General features: G+C 44.2%; 1 protein-coding gene across 11 annotated transcripts in view; it reads right to left on the bottom strand.

The window, feature by feature from the left end:
• The window catches only part of WDR20 (WD repeat domain 20), a 65,045-nt gene that overhangs the window by 37,928 nt on the left and 9,092 nt on the right, over nt 1–18,025 (bottom strand). The window contains exon 1 of one of the 11 annotated variants that reach the window (XM_024981774.2): nt 1–18,025. This exon is cut by the window's left edge and continues 10,018 nt beyond it. The exons of the other annotated variants lie outside the window; for them this stretch is intronic. The gene's annotated coding sequence lies outside the window, so the exon portion shown is untranslated. 11 annotated transcript variants of the gene reach the window in all.

Raw genomic sequence — 18,025 nt, 5'->3', positions numbered from 1 at the left:
CTAACAGGAAAACACAAATGCTAAATAGGGAACCATTTCAAAAATGCAAAGTGACATGTCACAGAGAACACAGCATTGGGGGATTAAGGAGTTAAAGTACGTAAAGTGACTGGAGTAGTGCCCACAGAAAGAGCTACCTAAGTATTAGCTCTTATCATTATTAAATAAATAACATCAATTCACATTTGTTAAATGCATTCAAACCAAGGACTATAGCGAGAGTAAGCACTTACATAGTGAGAGTAAGAAATAAGCACTTAATTCTGTGTAAAAATTTAAAAAATAAACAGATTTTCCTATTTAACTGCCTGTCCCAAAACGTGCGTGGAGGGGCAGGGGTCTGAGAGGGAGAGGGCAGGGCGGTCTGAGAGGGAAGGGGAGCGAAGAAGACGTGAACAACGCACCCTCCCCCAAGACAGCAGCCGCCCCTGGGTCACGGCAGCGTGCGATCTAACACTTGTTCACGTCACTTTCCTAGCACAGCTGGACTGAGGCAAAGCCAGCAAAAATACTTTTTCTGACCAATTAAAATTTTTCTAAATTCGATGTAGCATGAGTTTTTTAAGCTGCAAAAATAACGCAAGTGCAGGGGCCAGAGTTGTGACATATACCAGTTTATACTGCAACAAAAAAACAAGTTGATTTCTGAGAGAAAAACAGCACACATAATGTAATGGCTAGATATGCAAATATGCAGAGGCCAGACTATGATCTCAACGTCTCCTTTACCTCCCAACTCTCTGATATACGGTTAAGTAAATGAGTATTAAGAAAACAGTCTGTTTCTACCTTAAAAAAAAAAAAAGCTGGAAGGCTGTCACTTAGAAGATGGGGTTAAGAATGTGAGGGGAGGTCCAGAAAGGGGGGGGACTACAGCCACTTGCTACATGCCCGCAGGACAGCCACGGACCCGCAGGCACTCTGGGAGCAAGGTTCATCCGAAAAGCAGTGTCACGCACCAAGAAGGATCCTGGGATCGGCGTAGCATCTGACGGGCCCACTGAGGCCGCCCGCTGCCTCTCACAGCCATGCGCCGCCCTGGCAAGTTACTGCTTCCTCCGAGCCTCCCCATCCTCATCTATACACCAAGTGGGAAATACCACTCCCTACTGTGCAAAGTGTTTGTGAGAACGAGACAATGTGTGTGAAAGCACCTTGTTCAGTGCCCAGCACTGAGTAGATGTTCATTAAATGGTCACTGTGATGACAGACACATTCATCAATGGCTATGAATATAATCCACAAATTAAATGACCAATAAGCGTTTAGGGACTGTTTACTACGAGGAGAGCTCTGAATTAGATCCCATAAAGCAGTGGTTCTCAAACTTCAGCACATGAGTACTGGGGGCTTCCCTGGTGGCTCAGATGGTCAAGAATCCGCCTGCCATGCAGGAGACCTGGGTTGGGAAGATCCCCTGGAGAAGGGAATGGCTACCCACTTCAGTACCCTGGCCTGGAGAATTCCATGGACAGAAGAGCAAGCAGATAAAACCCAGTGAGCTAAACACCATGCTGGGCCACACCCCTGGAGTTCCTGTTTCAGCTGGTCAAGATGGGGGCTTGGAAACCTACATTTTCACCAGTTGTGAGGAGCTGCTGCTGCTGCTTGAGGACCACATCCAGGAGAACCTCTATGGAAGGGAGGACGGAGGGAACAGGAACCCGACAGTTTTGGAGAATGTGAGAAGTCAAATATTCAGGCAATGGCATGGCTGAGCAGAAAGGTGTGGGAGGGCACCTGAGCAAAGATGGAGACGGCGACAGACCAAACAAGGGTGCGGGGGCGACAAGGGCCAGCGTGGCCAGTTACGTATCTCATTGTGAGAACCCAGAGAAAGAGTTTGAAGAGGCTGTGGGCAGGCTAACTTTTTTACTAGGCCCAGCTTGCGTTTTTTGACAGTTTAGCAAAGCGAGCCATTACAAAATTTGAGAAAGTTAACCACATGGTGAAAATGCCACCTGCCCGCAGGGACGCAACAACAGGCCAGGCTAAGTAGCATGCAATCAGAAGACAGCAAAAGTCTGAAGGCCATCACTGAGCCCGTGCGGGTAATCCCAAAGCCTCCTCTGGCACTACAGCCAGGATCTTCAGGACTGTCATTCTGCACAATGACGGTCCATAAAGGGAGTCTACGAGATACAAGAGTCAAGCCCCAGTAAACTCTTATTTATTAACTTGGCAGAGCTAGGCATTAATCAAGAGAGCAAAGAGACCTCAAACATGATTCACTCAAATGAGGGGATAAAATTTCTTATTTCTTTAGTTTTAAGTCATTTACTAAACATGTTTCTTAGGTGTAGTACACAATATTAATTAGCTATCATTACATCTATTATTACTAATCTTAATCTTTACTTACCAATTGAAAACTCTGCAAAATTTATCTCAAAACAATGCTTACCAATAGACTGAATCTCAATCATTATTTTAGGTCCACATTAGTAAGACAAAGATAACTACAACTTGGGAATTCCCTGGAGGTCCAGCAATTGGGACTCTGTGCTTTCACGGCTGAGGGCCCGGGTTCAATCCCTGGTAAGGGAACCAGGTTGTGTGGTATGGCCAAAAATAATTACAACTTATAATGAAAAATTACACATGATCCATTTAGAGTTCAGCAGAAAACTGCTGACAGATTATTTCTCAAGTAAGATATAAGAAGTTCTAAAAATTCTAAGATTTTAAAATAAATAAAAGGGGTTGAAACTCCATCTCACATCTTATTCCAGAAAAAACTTGAGCAGTACCAAAGAGATAGCAAACATAAATAATGAAACCTCAGAAGTATAAGAAGACATCATGATGCTTTTAAAAAATAAATCATAAAGGCTAAGTATGACCCCAAACCCATAACCAGAAAAGAAAAGATAAGTATGTTTTTCCTATAAAAGATAAAATTTTTACCTAGGAAAAACCACCATGAGCAAAATCAGAAAACAACTGGCCGATGGAACCAAATGTTTGCAACTGAGATCACAAATTAAAGGCCAATTTTACATAAAAGAAAGCTCCTACAAGTCAATTTTTAACAAAAGAAAGACCAAAATCCTAGTAGAAAAATGGGCACAGGACATGGACAACTCACAGAAAATACAAATGAATTAAACATATGATGCCACTTGCATCACTTTTCACCTGTCAAATTGGCAACGATCAAGTAACAGCACACTATCTGAGGTCTAAGTTGGTATAACCTGTGGAAGATAAGCTGTGTCCGTAAAAAGTACAAACACTCATTCCTTTGATCCAGCAATTCCACTCACAGGAATTTATTCCTCAAATACTAGCAACATGGCAAATGACATATATATAAGGTTATCAATATTTACTGCAGCACAGTTTGTAACAGCTAAAGACTGGAAACAACTTCAGTGTTCATCAAAGAAGGAACTACAATACAGTCATACAACGGGATACTGTGCAGCTGTTCACAAATACAGAGCTTTACATGCTGACAAAGAATAATCTCCAAAATACATTTTATAAAACAAAACAAACAGAAAGAAGGTACCAAACAGCACAGATGCTGAAAGTTACATTTTTCTTTTAAGGAGGGAGGAATATGCCTGTGACTTTACATGTGGAACCACAGGCTGTCTCTGGAAACACACACATGAACTTAACACTGGTCACTTCTGAGACTGGGGATGAGGCGGCGAGGGGACAGGGTAGGAGAGACTTTGCACTGCGTGCCACGTGAACTTTGAATCGTGTGCATGCACCACCTATATACAAGATAAAATATGCCTATGAGAAGTCATAATACCTACGTTTTTTATTTTTACTTTATATTGGAGTATAATTGATTTACAATATGTTAGTTTCAGATGTAGAGCAAAATGATTCAGTTTATACACACACACACATCTGTTCTTTTTCAGGTTCTTTTCCATTTAGACTACTCTAAGATAGCAGAGTTCCCTGTGTTACAGGTCCCTGTTGATTATTTTACACACAGTGGTGTTCCCTGGTGGCTCAGATGGTAAAGAATCCGTCTGCAACGCAGGAGACCCAGCTTTGATCCCTGGGTCAGGAGACCCCCTGGAAGGGAATGGCAACCCACTCCAGTACTCTTGCCTGGGAAATCCTATGGGCAGAGGGCCTGACGGGCTACAGTCCATGGGGTCACAGAGAACCCGACAGGCCTGAGCGAGTGAGCGCACCATGGGTGCTTGTTAATCCCCAACTCCTGATTGATCGCCCACCGCACCTCTACCCTTTGGCAACCACAACCTTGTTTTCTAAGTCTGTGAGTATGTTTCTATTTTGTAAATAAACAAGCGATATCACATGGTATCTTTTTCTTTTTGACTTACTTCACTTAGTATGATAATTTCTAGGTACTTCCATGTTGCTGCAAATGGCATTACTTCATTCTTTTGTTAAGGCTGGGTACTGTTCCACTGTATATATGCATTAATGTATATATCATATCTCTACCCACTCATCTGTTGATAACAGTTAGGTTGCTTCCATGTCCTGGCAACTGTAAATGGCACTGGGGTGATGTTCTAAAGGTACCTATTCCTAAATGAGGTACCTATATTCTCAATGAAGATTTTCTCACTAAGATACCCGAGAAAATAAATTGCCTTCACTATCCAGTTACTACTGAGTTCCACATGTGCCAAGCACTGCTTTAGGCACTGAGTCTCAGCTAAGAGAATAAACCCCTCCTCTCGTGGACTTAGGAGGGACACCGCCAGTAAGCAACTACTCAAAACAAGCATCAGAGAGTGGAAAAGGCTATGAAGAAAGCCCAGTCAGGAAAGGGGAGAGGTGGGGCTGAGGGGAAGGGTGATTAGAGCCCTCCTGGGAAGAGGTAACAGAAAGTGTCTCTGATAGGAAGACACGTGGGCAGAGACATGAAGCAGGGAGGGAGCTACATACCAAACAGCACACACACCTGGGAACGTTCTCTAAATACTTAACGGGCATTTACACTGCGCCAGGCACAGTGTTAGATACTAGGGACCTCAATTATGCTTAAAATACTTAACTGAGCACCTAAAAAAGGACTGGGAGGAAAAACACCAAAATATTAACAGGTGGGATAAGGGCTTTTTTTCTTCCTTGATATTTTCAAATTTTCTACCATAAACATATCTTAACTTTAAAGGGAGAAAAAAAATCTTTCCTTTTTATTGCTGCCAATGAAGGAAAAACTCCTACAGGACAAACTCATTAGTAATTTGAGTGATCAGCAGACTTTCCTTCTAAGAAAACCTTTTAGGGATCTCCCTGTTGTCCAGTGGTCCGCCTGCCAGCGCAGGGAACATGGGCGCAATCCCTGGTCCGGGAAGGTCCCACCTGCCACGGAGCAACCACGTCCCGCACCATTGCTAAGGCCACGTGCCTGGAGCCCGCGCCCCACAAGAGACGCCCCGAAATGAGGACTCCACTCACAGCAGCCAGAGGAGAGCCTGCATGCAATGAAGACCCGACGCGGCCAAAATAAGGAAAGAAAATAAATTTAAAACAAAACACTTTACACTGAACAGGATTCTTAATTGTTTTCCTGCCTTTACCCGTCGCCAGTGCTCAGGTAAGGTGTGTGTGGACGAAGGGGAAAGAGAGAGCACCAAGTTAGAGTGAGATGGGTACAGCTTGCTATTCTTTAAATACATCTCACAAAACACGATGAGAAAGAGCAGAGTAGTTAACCAAGTGCCAACTACATACAAGACAACACGCTTACCATAATCTACCCACTGTCAATACACACGACAATCATTTACTTACACATTTATCCAATCATTCAAGTATTTGCAGAGTGCCTTTACGGCATCAAAGGCACTGAGTTAGACATGGGGGTTTAGGAATGAATTAGATGGAGTCAGTCCTGCTGAGTTCACAATCTAGTTTATGTGGTAGGAAGAAGAGGAACATTAAATTTCAAAATCAGTTTTTCTTTGACTGATTGTGACGTGCTAGAAAGACGAAAGACCTGGTAGGGGTAACAGGAGGCCTGGCCTTGTCAGCTGTCAGGGCAAGAGGCCTGGGAGAAAAGGGCATGTGAGCTAAGATTCGAGGAGGAGGAATGAACAGGTGAAGGGGCCGGGAGCGGAAGCATTCCGTGCAAAGGAAGCTGATACAAGAAGAATCTGCGGCAAGAAGGTAAAGCTGGTGGCAAGAATTAAAAGGCACGCCAGTGAGTCAGAATGATACAGTGAGGGGGACAGAGGGTGATGAAGTAAGCTAGAGCCGGCTCACGCGGGGCTCAGTGGGCCATGTTAATAATTTTGTTTTTCATGCTAAAAGCAACAAGAACCAGTGAACACATTTTAACACTGAAAGATTTTAAGCCTGGGAGCAACAATCAGATTTACATTTTTAAAGATCACTCAGGCTACTGCACAGAGAATAAATGAGAGGAGCGAGAGCGAAGCAAAAGCCCAGCCAGAGGCTGCCCAGGGCCCGTGGTTAGGACGCCTTGCGAGCACTGCGGGATGCAGGTCAGAACTACGACCCCACGAGCCCAGGCAAGGCAGCCCCGCCACAGAAAAGACCAGTCAGCAGGCTGCACGTGCCCGGGTGAGATGAGTGACGGCAGTGAAAGCCAGAGCAGATGCACTCAACGCCTGTTCTGGAGATAAAACCAACAGAAATTCCTGCCAGAGTAGGTGGAGCGAGGAAGAGAGAAAGAGAAGAAAGCATCACAGATAACGATGGAACAAGGAACATTTCAAAGGACCAAAACATCAAAAACAAATCTACATAAAAAAGATGAAAATAAGGGATAGGAAAACATTCCATGCCAATATTAACAAAAATAAACTGATTTTCCAACCCTCAAAACAGAATTTTGGAAACAGAACTTCCTATCCTGAAAACAGAATATCACAGTGAGATGTTTAACGCACACCTATCAAAAATTGATAAATAAAGCAGTCATAATAACTGTAAAGATATGGGCAATGTGAACAGCATTAAAACCTTTATCAAACACACATACAGAGATATGTCACCCTGAGCCTAACAGAGGATACACATTCTTTTAAAAATACATGAAACATTTTAACTAGGTTACAAGGAAAAAAGATCATTACCTTTCAAGTAACTGATATTAAAAAAAAACATTCTATGACGATATCACGAGAATAAGTTAATTAATAACAAAACAACACCATGAATAGTAACTTTAAAATGTCTGTTTAGAAATTCAGGGTTAAAGAGGAAATAAACATGGAAGTAACAAAATATTTAGATCTTAATGACAATGATGAGGAGGGCACGGCAACCACTCCAGGATCCTTGCCTGGAGAATCCCATGGACGGAGGAGCCTGGTGGGCTCCAGTCTGTGGGTGGCAGAGAGTCGGACACAACTGAGAGCCTGAGCACAGTGGCGGTATCACCACATGCATAACGCACGGGCGACAAAGTAACGCTTAGGAGGAAATTCTACAGTTTGAGCACATCATTAAAAAGCAACAAAGGCTAATAACCTATGTTTTCAAGCCAGAAATCTAGAGAAAGTACAAAGAAAACAAAGGAGGTAAAGATAGATCTTATTAATAATAAAACAGAAAGCAAAGGAACACCCAATTCTGTGAAACAAAATTTGACAAACTCTTACAAGACTGTCCTAGAAAAAAGGTGAAATACGAAGGAGGGGCGCAGCTCCAGCTGGTGACTGCGGCCAGGGACTGCCTACGAATGGCAGCTCAGGTAGCCCAGCAACTCCAGGGCAGGCCCGCTCTGCAGGGGCCACAGCCCGCCCGCAGCCTGCCACGACGGCTGACAGACGGCCTGGAAAGCTGACGGCAGCAGGGCAGGAGGAACCGGCAGAAGCCACCGCCAAGGAGGCTCCAGAGAGGACAGGGACAGAGACGGGGCTTTGCTGCAGCACAGGCCACACCAAGGAGGCCCCCATCTCTTTAACTGCCTTCACAAACAGATTCTGCTCCCTGGGGAATACCCACTGGATTAACTTGTTGCAATAAATACTTTTCCCTTTGGGGGGTGGTGAGAAAAGGCAGAAACAATTTGGAACAAAAGATACAGAGAAGTATCTGTAGTCTACATCATGGGAGTAAGAAAGGAAAAGGAACAGGACTGAGCCACAGGGAAACCCAGTTAGAGACTAGGAAGAACAGAAGGAGCAGACAAAGGTGAAGCAGAGTGGCCGGACAGACGTGGTGCAGAGGAGAAAGACAGTCACAGTTAAGTGTCATGCAAGACAAGGAGGGCTTCAATGAAGAGAAGACAATCAACTGTGTCCACTGCTGCTGAGAGGTCAACAAAGCTTTGGGCTGCATGGCGCCCAACAGATTTGACGCTGAGTAACCTATATGCTGGAGAAATCAAAGAAGTGGGAGCCAAAGTCACACTGGGGCAGAAGGACAAGTGTTTCCATCTGGATTAGTGATTCTGGAGCTAAAGCTGTTTCAGCTGATGACAAGACTCAGAGTGTCACTTTGAAAGGGAGTGCCAGAGGTGGACTACAGGAGGTGACAGGAGGTGGACACACAAGGCAAGAAATTGAGGCACCACGGTGCCTGATGGGTTACGCAGTGGACAGGAAACCACCCAGCATGGTGGCCAGAACTGGAGTGGAAAGGGAGGCTGTGAGGCAGGCACCAAGGCGTTCAATGAACAGACAGCAAGGCAGTCGGCTCGTGGCCACGAGGAAGAGAGAAAGGTGGCCTGAGTCCAAGGGCAGAGACTCCAGAGGGACGCCAGGAAGGGTGGCAACTGGAGGGACGCTTAATCCAGAGCCTGCTGTGCAGGGACTTGGTGGAGCCTTTCCAGCTCAACCTGTGCCGCACCCTCTGAGATCTCTCTGATTGCAAACTGCAGCCACACCAAGGAAAGCCCCAAGAACAACCCCCATTATTTTTTAATAGCTGAGCTAATATTACTCTCAGTTTTGCCAGCTACCTGTACACCTACCTATTCCAAAATCCAGAAGGAGAAAAAAAAAAAAAATGTAAGGAGTTGTGTAATTCCTAGAATTAAATGGGACATAAGAAGGGACTGGAAGAGAGAGTGTGAGCACTTCTCCAAGACACCAAGACAAGGAAGTGGTTGTTTCGGAACAAAACGAGCTCCAGGCAATCAAGACACCAGACAAATGCCTCCTGGGTTAGCCTGAAGAACTCTAGCAGCACCAGACCTGAGGCTGTGACTGATTTCTAAGAGCCTCTCAACCAGTGCAAATGGGGTTGGCAGGCCGACCTCTGTGAGCTTTGGCAGCAAACACGAACCAGGCCTGTCTTGTGACAGGGATTTTGAGAGATTACTGAATTTACTCCAGTAAGTCCTTAGCAGAGGGCAATTTCAACCAACTCATTCATTTAAAATTGAACACAATGTGCCTACCATGTATAGGCTTCCAGAAAAAACACCTACTTCTGCTTAAGTGACTACGCTAAAGCCTTTGTGTGGATCACAACAAACCATGGAAAATTCTTAAAGAGATGGGGCTACCAGACCACCTTATCTGCCTCCTGAGAAAGCTGTAGGCAGGACAAGAAGCAATAGTCGGAACCACACGTGGAACAAACGCCTGGTCCAAAATTGGGAAAGGAGTGCATCAAGGCTGTATATTGTCACCCTGCTTATTTAACTTATATGCAGAGTACATCAGGAGAAATGCCAGGCTGGATAAAGCACAAGCTGGAATCAAGATTTCCAGGAGAAATACCAATGACCTCAGATATGCAGATGACATCACCCTAATGGCAGAAAGTGAAGAGGAACTAAACACAAGTGAGTGACTGAACAACAATTACAGGCACTGCAATGGATATAAGATGAATAAGATGGTTTCTGCCCTCAAGATTCACCATTTGGTGAAAGAGACAAAGATTCATACAAAAATCTCCAACACTGTGAAAAGGTGGGAGAACACTCATAACAGTCAAACAGTAAGAGCAAGGGAAACAGGTTTCTAAAGCACGCAGAAACACTGCACAGCCCAAGCCACGCTCAGTGCGCAGCTGCAGCATGCTGCGTTCCTTGCTTTACTGAGTCATCTCACCGCGAGCTCTTCTCCAGAGGAAAGAGCTGCGTCTACTACGTCTGGGTCACCTGACTTCAGTGTAGCCTGCACCTCCTGGTTGCCCACCCTGTATCTATCTACAGACCTATTCTCCTGTCTGGAATCTACTCACACTGCAGCTCCAGAGCAATCAGGATATCATATAATCCAATCCCCTTAAGAAAGTTGTGAGTCAGTCAGGACTCCCAATTGACTGAACACCGCGTATTTTCTTGGCCTCAAGAATGAGCTGGTAACCCAGTTTGGGGCAAGGAGTCAAAGGAGGTTTGCTGGGGGCTTCTATGAAACTACCTTATTCTGTCAAAGTGTTAAAACAAACAACCTTATTCTGTCCTTATTCTGACAAAGTGCTTAAAACTGTTTACTCTCATCCTGGATGTTGGCTCTCACTGTGGGCCACGGGGTACAGAAACTGAACCCTAGAACCCCCATCACTGTTCTGCCACCAAAGCCAGGATGACACACTGCGGAAAGCAGAGTACACAGACGCTCAGCAGACAGAGCTGGTGCCTCGATCAGCCCACACCTGAACCCACCTGACCACGGGGGTTTTCAGTGTCATAAGCCAATACAGCCCCCTTTTAGAGTTTAAATATGAGTTTGGCTTCCTGTTACTTGCAAAACAAAACATACCTAACATCATAATATATTCAAGGTATGCTAAATCCTAAAATCACTGGTGAATCATTATCTACAGATAATCAGTTTCTTGTACAACACACTCTGATGTTCATCTCTTGCTTCCAGCATAGTCTTATTAAACCTAAATTTTAAAATGTAAAATTTCCCTCTTATTTAAACCTTGGAGAATAGCAACTGGTTAATACCTAAATACTAAAACTGTGACTCAAAATTACAAAGGAAGTTTACAGATTTACAAACTTAACTGCAAAAATACGGAAATTCTTTATGGCAAAAACAAATACAAACACATCCTTAAGCAAAGTTACAAGACAGATGACAATCTGAGAAGAAAAAAAAAACCTGTTAATTTATTATCATAGACAAAGGACTAACCTCCGTAATGTATAAGGAACTCCCCTTTTAGAAAAATCAAGATGTTCAAAAACCCAAAAGAGAAATGGGTAAGGGATATGAAACAATTCACAGAAAAGGAAATGTATTTCACCCTAAATATACAAAAAGATGTTCAACCTCACTTGCTACAAGGAGAAAACAAACATACTAACTTCTCACCTATCATATCAAATGCAGAAGTCTGGGGACACACTGCTGGTGAGGCTGTGGTACAGAACAAATCAGTGCAGGCCTCCCTACAGAGGCTTGACCACACCTATTAAAAACATGCACATTTATTAAAAACAGGTACAGATCTACCCTCTGACTCAGAAGTATCTCTTCTGGAAATACATACTACAAACACACCTGCCTCCATGCAAAATAATACACATGCAAAGTTATTCACTGCAGCCTTATTTGTAATTTAAAAAACATTAACAATCGAGAGTCATCTGGTTAAATAAATCAGGGTACACCCGCAGCATGGAGTATAAAGCAATGACAAGAAAGAGTGAAGCTCTCGATTTACTAATATGGAAAGATCTCCAGTATATATCGTTAAGCAAAAAAAAAAAAAACACAAAGATGCAAAATACCATACATAGTAGGTTCCCTCAATTCCTTCAGATCTCTGCTCAAATGTCATCTTATTCTTATAACAGAAGGATGAGTCAGACACAAATAAAATGATTATAGGGAGTGGAAGGGAATGGAGTAAGGGGTCAGAAAGAATTGGAAGCTAGAGGTGTCTGAACATAATCATGTTTTATAGTTTGGATATTAGAGCCCGTAAATGTTTTACATAATTAAAATGTAAAAAGAAATATATTTCTGACAGCTTTATAAAGGTATAATTGACATAAGAAGAACTGCACGTGTTAAACATTTACAATTTGATGAGCTTGGGTAGCCTTCTCCAGGGGACCTTCCCAACCCGGCGATCGAACCCAGGTCTCCTGCACTGCAGGCAGATTCTTTACCAGCAGAGCCACAAGGGAAGCCCAAGAATATTCTCCACTGGATCTTCCTGACCCAGGAACTGAACCAGGGTTTCCTGAATGCACACATGCAAGACCCCACAATACCATGACCACAATCAAGGTGACAGATGCACCTGACACATCTCAACATCTCCTTGTGTCACTTCACTTTTGTTTTTCGCGGTAAGAACACTTAATACGAGATGTACTCTCTTAACAGTTCTGATGTACACAATACTGTATTGCTAACTACAGTAACTACGCTGTGCAGCAGACCTCCAGAATTTATTCATTGGGCGTAACTGAAACTTTACTACTAACTTCGTCTAGTCAAGGCTATGGTTTTTCCTGTGGTCATGTATGGATGTGAGAGTTGGACTGTGAAGAAGGCTGAGCGCTGAAGAATTGATGCTTTTGAACTGTGGTGTTGGAGAAGACTCTTGAGAGTCCCTTGGACTTCAAAGAGATCCAACCAGTCCATTCTGAAGGAGATCAGCCCTGGGATTTCTTTGGAAGGAATGATGCTAAAGCTGAAACTCCAGTACTTTGGCCACCTCATGCAAAGAGTTGACTCATTGGAAGAGACTCTGATGCTGGGAGGGATTGGGAGCAAGAGGAGAAGGGGACGACAGAGGATGAGATGGCTGGATGGCATCACTGACTCGATGGACGTGAGTCTGAGTGAACTCCAGGAGTTGGTGATGGACAGGGAGGCCTGGCGTGCTGCGATTCATGGGGTCACGAAGAGTCAGACACGACTGAGCGACTGATCTGATCTGATCTGATGTGTGTGCTCAGTCGTGTCCAACTCTTTGCAACCCCATTTGAACAGCAGCCCGCCAGACTCCTCCGTCCATGGAATTTTCCAGGCAAGAATACTGGTATGGGTTGCCATTTCTTACTCCAGGGGATCTTCCTGATCCTGGGATCAAACCTGAGTCTCCTGCATCAGCAGGCAGATTCTTCACCACTGCACCACCTGGGAAGCCCAACTGAAACTTACACAAAATTAAAATTGAAAACAATCTCTGCAGTATTAAAAGTGGATTATAGTAATAGTTGCACAACTTAGTAAATTAGAAAAAAAAATCACAGTGAATTGGACACTTACAATAGAGGGCAGGAAGATACAATAATTTGACTGGATTAAGTGTGAAGAGATAGTGGAAGAACTGGAGAAAGCTGTACCGACCACCACCTCTTCAACATTAGTGAGCACACGAATCACCTGGTGGTTTACTGGCTCAGTCATGTGCGACTCTTGTGACCCCGTGGACTGTAGCCATCAGACGCTGGTGTCCATGGAATTTCCCAGGCAAGAATACTGGAGTGGGTTGCCTTCTCCAGGGGATTTTCCTGACGCGTGGATCGAACCTGCATCTCTTGCACTGAAGGTGAATTCTCTACCAACTGAGTCAGGAGCAAAGCCCTTGAGTCACCTAGAGACTCTTGTAAAAGGCCGATTTTGACTCGGTAAGTCTGGAGCGGGACACAGTTCTGAAGCCCAACAAGCTCCGGGTGACAACACCGATGGCGCTGGTCTGCGAACCGCACTCTGAAGGGTCCAGACAACCAGGGGAGCTTTGCAGTAAGCTGAGCTTAGTCGCTCAGTCTCTATGCGACCCCACGGACTGTAGCCCACCAGGCTCGTCGGTCCACCGGGATTCTTCAGGCAAGAATACTGGAGTGGGTTGCCATGCCCTCCTTCCAAAGGATCTTCCCAACCCACGGATTGAACTCAGGTCTCCTGCATTGCAGGCAGATTCTTTACCCTCTGAGCCACCAGGGAAGCCCAAGAAGTAGCTGAGAAATGGGGCTGAGATCTCTTCAAGAAAATCAGAGTTACCATGGGAACGTTTCATGCAAAGATGGGCTCAATAAAGGGCAGAAACGGTATGTACCTAACAGAAGCAGAAGATATTAAGAAGAGGTGGCAAGAATACACAGAAGAACTATACAAAAATGATCTTAATGACCTAGATAACCATGATGCTGTGATCACTCACCTAGAGCCAGACATCCTGGAGTGCGATGTTAAGTGGACCTTAGGAAGCATCACTGCGGACAAAGCTAGTGGAGGTGATGGAATTCCAGCTGAGCTATTTCAAATCCTAAAAGATGATGCTGTGAAAGTGCTGCACTCAATATGTCAGGAAATTTGGAAAACTCAGCAGTGGCCATAGGACTGGAAAAGGTCAGTTTTCATTCCAATCCCAAAGAAGGCAATGCAAAAGAATGTTCAAACTACCATACAATTGCATTCATCTCACATGCTAGCAAAGTAATGTTCAAAATTCTCCAAGCTAGGCTTCAACAGTACCTGAACCGAGAATGTCCAGATATTCAAGCTGGATTTAGAAAAGGCAGAAGAACCAGAGATCAAATTGCCAACATCCATTGACTCATAGAAGAAGCCAAGAGTTACAGAAAAACATCTACTTCTGGTTCACTGACTGTGCTAAAGCTTTTGACAGTATGGATCACAACAAACTGTGGAAAATTCTTAAAAGATATAGGAATATCAGACACCTTATCTCTGCTGCCCGAGAAACCTGTAGACAGGTCAAGAAGCAACAGTTAGAATAGGACATGGAACAAGACTGGTTCAGAATTAAGAAAGGAGTACGTTAAGGCTGTATATTATCACCCTGCTTATTTAACTTCTATGAAGAGTACATCATGTGAAATGCCGGGCTGGATGAAGCACAAGCTGGAATCAAGATTGCTGGAAGAAATACCAATAACCTCAGATATGACGACACCACCCTTATTGCAGAGACTAAAGAGGAACTAAAGAGCCTCTTGATGAAGATGAAAGAGGAGAGTGAAAAAGCTGGCTTAAAGCTCAATACTCATGTAAAGTAATTAGCCTCCAATTAAATAAATTCAAAAAAAAAAAAAGCAATATTTGGGGAAAAAAAAAAGCTCAACATTCAAAAAACTAAAATCATGGCATCCGATCCCATCACTTCATGGCAAATAGATGGGGAAACAATGGAAACAATGACAGACTTTATTTTCTTGGGCTCCAAAATTACTGCAGCCATGAAATTAAAAGACACCTGCTCCTTGGAAGAAAAGCTATGACAAACCTAGACAGTGTATTAAAAGCAGAGACACTGTTTTGTCGACAAAGGTCAGTATAGTCCAAGCCATGGTTTTCCAGTAGTCATGTACAGATGTGGGAGCTGGACCGCAGAGAAAGCTGAGCACTGAAGAACTGATGCTTTTTAACTGTGGTGTTGGAGAAGACTCTTGAGAGTCCCTTGGACTGCTGGGAGATCAAACCAGTCAATCCTAAAGGAAATCAAGCCTGAATATTCACCAGAAGGACTGATGCTGAAGCTGAAGCTCCAATTCTTTGGCCACCTGATGTGAAGAACTGAGTCATTGGAAAAGACCCTGATGCTGGGAAAGATTGAAGGCAGGAGGAGAAGGGGACAACAGATGATAAAGTGGTTGGATGCCACCACTGACTCAATGGACATGAGTCTGAGCAAACTCTGTGAGATACTAAAGGACAGGAAAGCCTGGCATGCTGCCATCCATGGGGTCACAAAGAGTTGGACAGGACTGAGCGACTGAACAACAACAAGCTGCCCCAGGCAAAGAACCTGTAGGGAGTGGGTGGGGGCCAGAAAGGGTTCTCCCTTCCTTTTTCAAGATGGCGGGAATAACAACATGACTGCTGTAGAACTGGATTCAATGAGGGATAGAACAGAGTGTGTGGGCAAAGGGAGTTAAAACTATTAGTCACAGCATTTAAGACAGGAGTGTGCTGGAGAGAGCAGCAGGGTGGCAGGAGTTAGAATCACTGAGAACCAAAGGAAAGTGGGGAGAGTCCAATGAGGGCTGGCATGACACGATCTGATGGCTTGAGTCCTGGAAGAGGATAACACTCCAGGAACTGTAAGGACTAACTAAAACAGGACTAATCCGTTCCTGCAGAAGCAGTATCAAAAGAATGAAAATACAGTAAAAAAAAAAAAAAAAATTTCAAAAAATCATACTGAAAGTTCTAGAAGCTAGGATATACCCAACATTAAACCGTCACTCACTAAGGAATATAACCCTGTCCTCCCAAAACCTGCACAAGCTTCAACCCTCAGGAGCCGCTCAGCACTTTCAGGAGGAGCCATCAAATGCCACATCCTTAGGCGCTGGGCTCCCAGGCCCCTCGTTCAGAGTCCTCTCCGTCTTCTGCCCGTCCACCCGTCGGAATTCAGTTCAAATGTAGCCTGTTAAAACCTAAGTTCCCACTGCATTTGAGACAAGGAAACATCACACTGTAATCATCCACTCCAGGAGCCAACAGAAACACAGTCCACCTTGTACCTCTCCCTCTATTTAGGGCACCAAGGGCACAGAACCATGAGGAGGACAACGAAACGCAGCACTCAAACCCGCGACTCAGAATCCTAGACTCAGCTGCTGAGTAAATACCACCCGCCGGAGGCGCCACAGAGACCACTTCACAGAGCGAAGCTCACCCGACAGAAGAAACCAGCTGCCCTCCTCACATTTAATCACATACAATACTCTGAAGAAGGCAAGCCAAGATTATCTGCTCAGGATGCTTAAACTTTCTGTACCATGGATTCCTCATAATAATATTCTTAATACAAAAGAGTATAAAGGAGGGACTTCCCTGGTGATCCAGTGGTTAAAAGTCTGCCTGTGACACAGGCGACATGGATTCAACCCCTGATCTGGGAACTACGATCCCATATGCCCCATGGCAACTAAGCCCGTGAGCCACAACTCCCAAGCCACGAGCTCTAAACCCCACGCTCCACAAGAGAAGCCACTGCAACGAGAAGCCCACACGCCACCCCCAGAGCGAAGTCCACGCGCGGCAACAAGGAGCCTGTGCGCTGCAACGAAGATCCAAAAAAAAAGATGACAAAGAGATCGATTATATTAATAGTAATACTATATTAAACAAATTTAGGATTTTTTAAAGTTTATTTCACACTGAATAACGGGTTCTAGTAGCAGATCCACTAACTACTGTAATTTCAAAGTAGTGATGAGTATAAATGATGTTTGATATTCTGCAACAGCCATAATGTGATATGCAAACACCTGTGGTTTTCACTGGTGATAAGTCACAGGTCTGTTACTACGTGATTTGTTGCCCATGTTCATAATTGAAGAGCACATTAGAACTCAGTTAGAAGTTCAGTTAAAAATAAAGATGTAAAATGTTTCTCCCCATCTAGGTTGACATACCTCCTAAATTCTGATCAGATTAAGAAGCCCCAGGGAGTTCCCTGGCAGTCCAGTCGCGTCAGGACTCTGTGTTCTCAGTGCCAAGGGCCTGGGGTTCAATCCCTGGCCAGGGAACTAAGACCCTGCAAGCCTCACACTGTAGCCATAAAAAAGAAGAGCCCCAGTAAGTGAATACTGTCTAAAATAGCAGACACCATACATCTCACCACCACTCGTTCATCAATCTTAACACCTGGTTACGGTCATGTTAGGCCAGGGACCATGTCTTACTTGTCTTTGGGCTTACAGGTCCATTACATATTAGATGAATGAACAGCCATTTATCCTCCTACTGGACTGTCAGCTCCCTGACCACAGAGGTTCAGTCTCAACAACAATGTAGAGCAGGCACTGGAATCTTGAAAGAGGAAGTGTGTGAATATCTTGTCTCCTTGGTTGGATGATAATCCTCCTGGGCTCAGGGATCAACTTACACATCTTTGATTTCCCAGAGTCCAGTATACTGCTTCTCACATAAAACCACTCAAAAAAAAATTTTTTTTGACAGCACCACGAGGCATGTGGAATCTGTTTCCCAACCAGGGATTAAACCCACATCCTCTGCAGTGCAAACTCGGAGTCTCAACCACCAGACCCACCAAGAAAGCCCCTAAAACCACTCAAACATTTATTAAATGAAACATTAAGACAAGACAGAGCCTCTGAAGCAAAGATTAAAGTAGAGAATGAGCACCTGGACCAGTTCTGTTGTAGCAGGAACACACATACACACACACACACCCCACC

This window comes from Bos taurus, chromosome 21 (assembly GCF_002263795.3).
Source record: "Bos taurus isolate L1 Dominette 01449 registration number 42190680 breed Hereford chromosome 21, ARS-UCD2.0, whole genome shotgun sequence".
NCBI classification, from domain to species: Eukaryota; Metazoa; Chordata; class Mammalia; order Artiodactyla; family Bovidae; genus Bos; species Bos taurus.
Note: the sequence above shows the minus strand (reverse complement) of the source record. Positions and strands in the feature narration are given on the sequence as shown.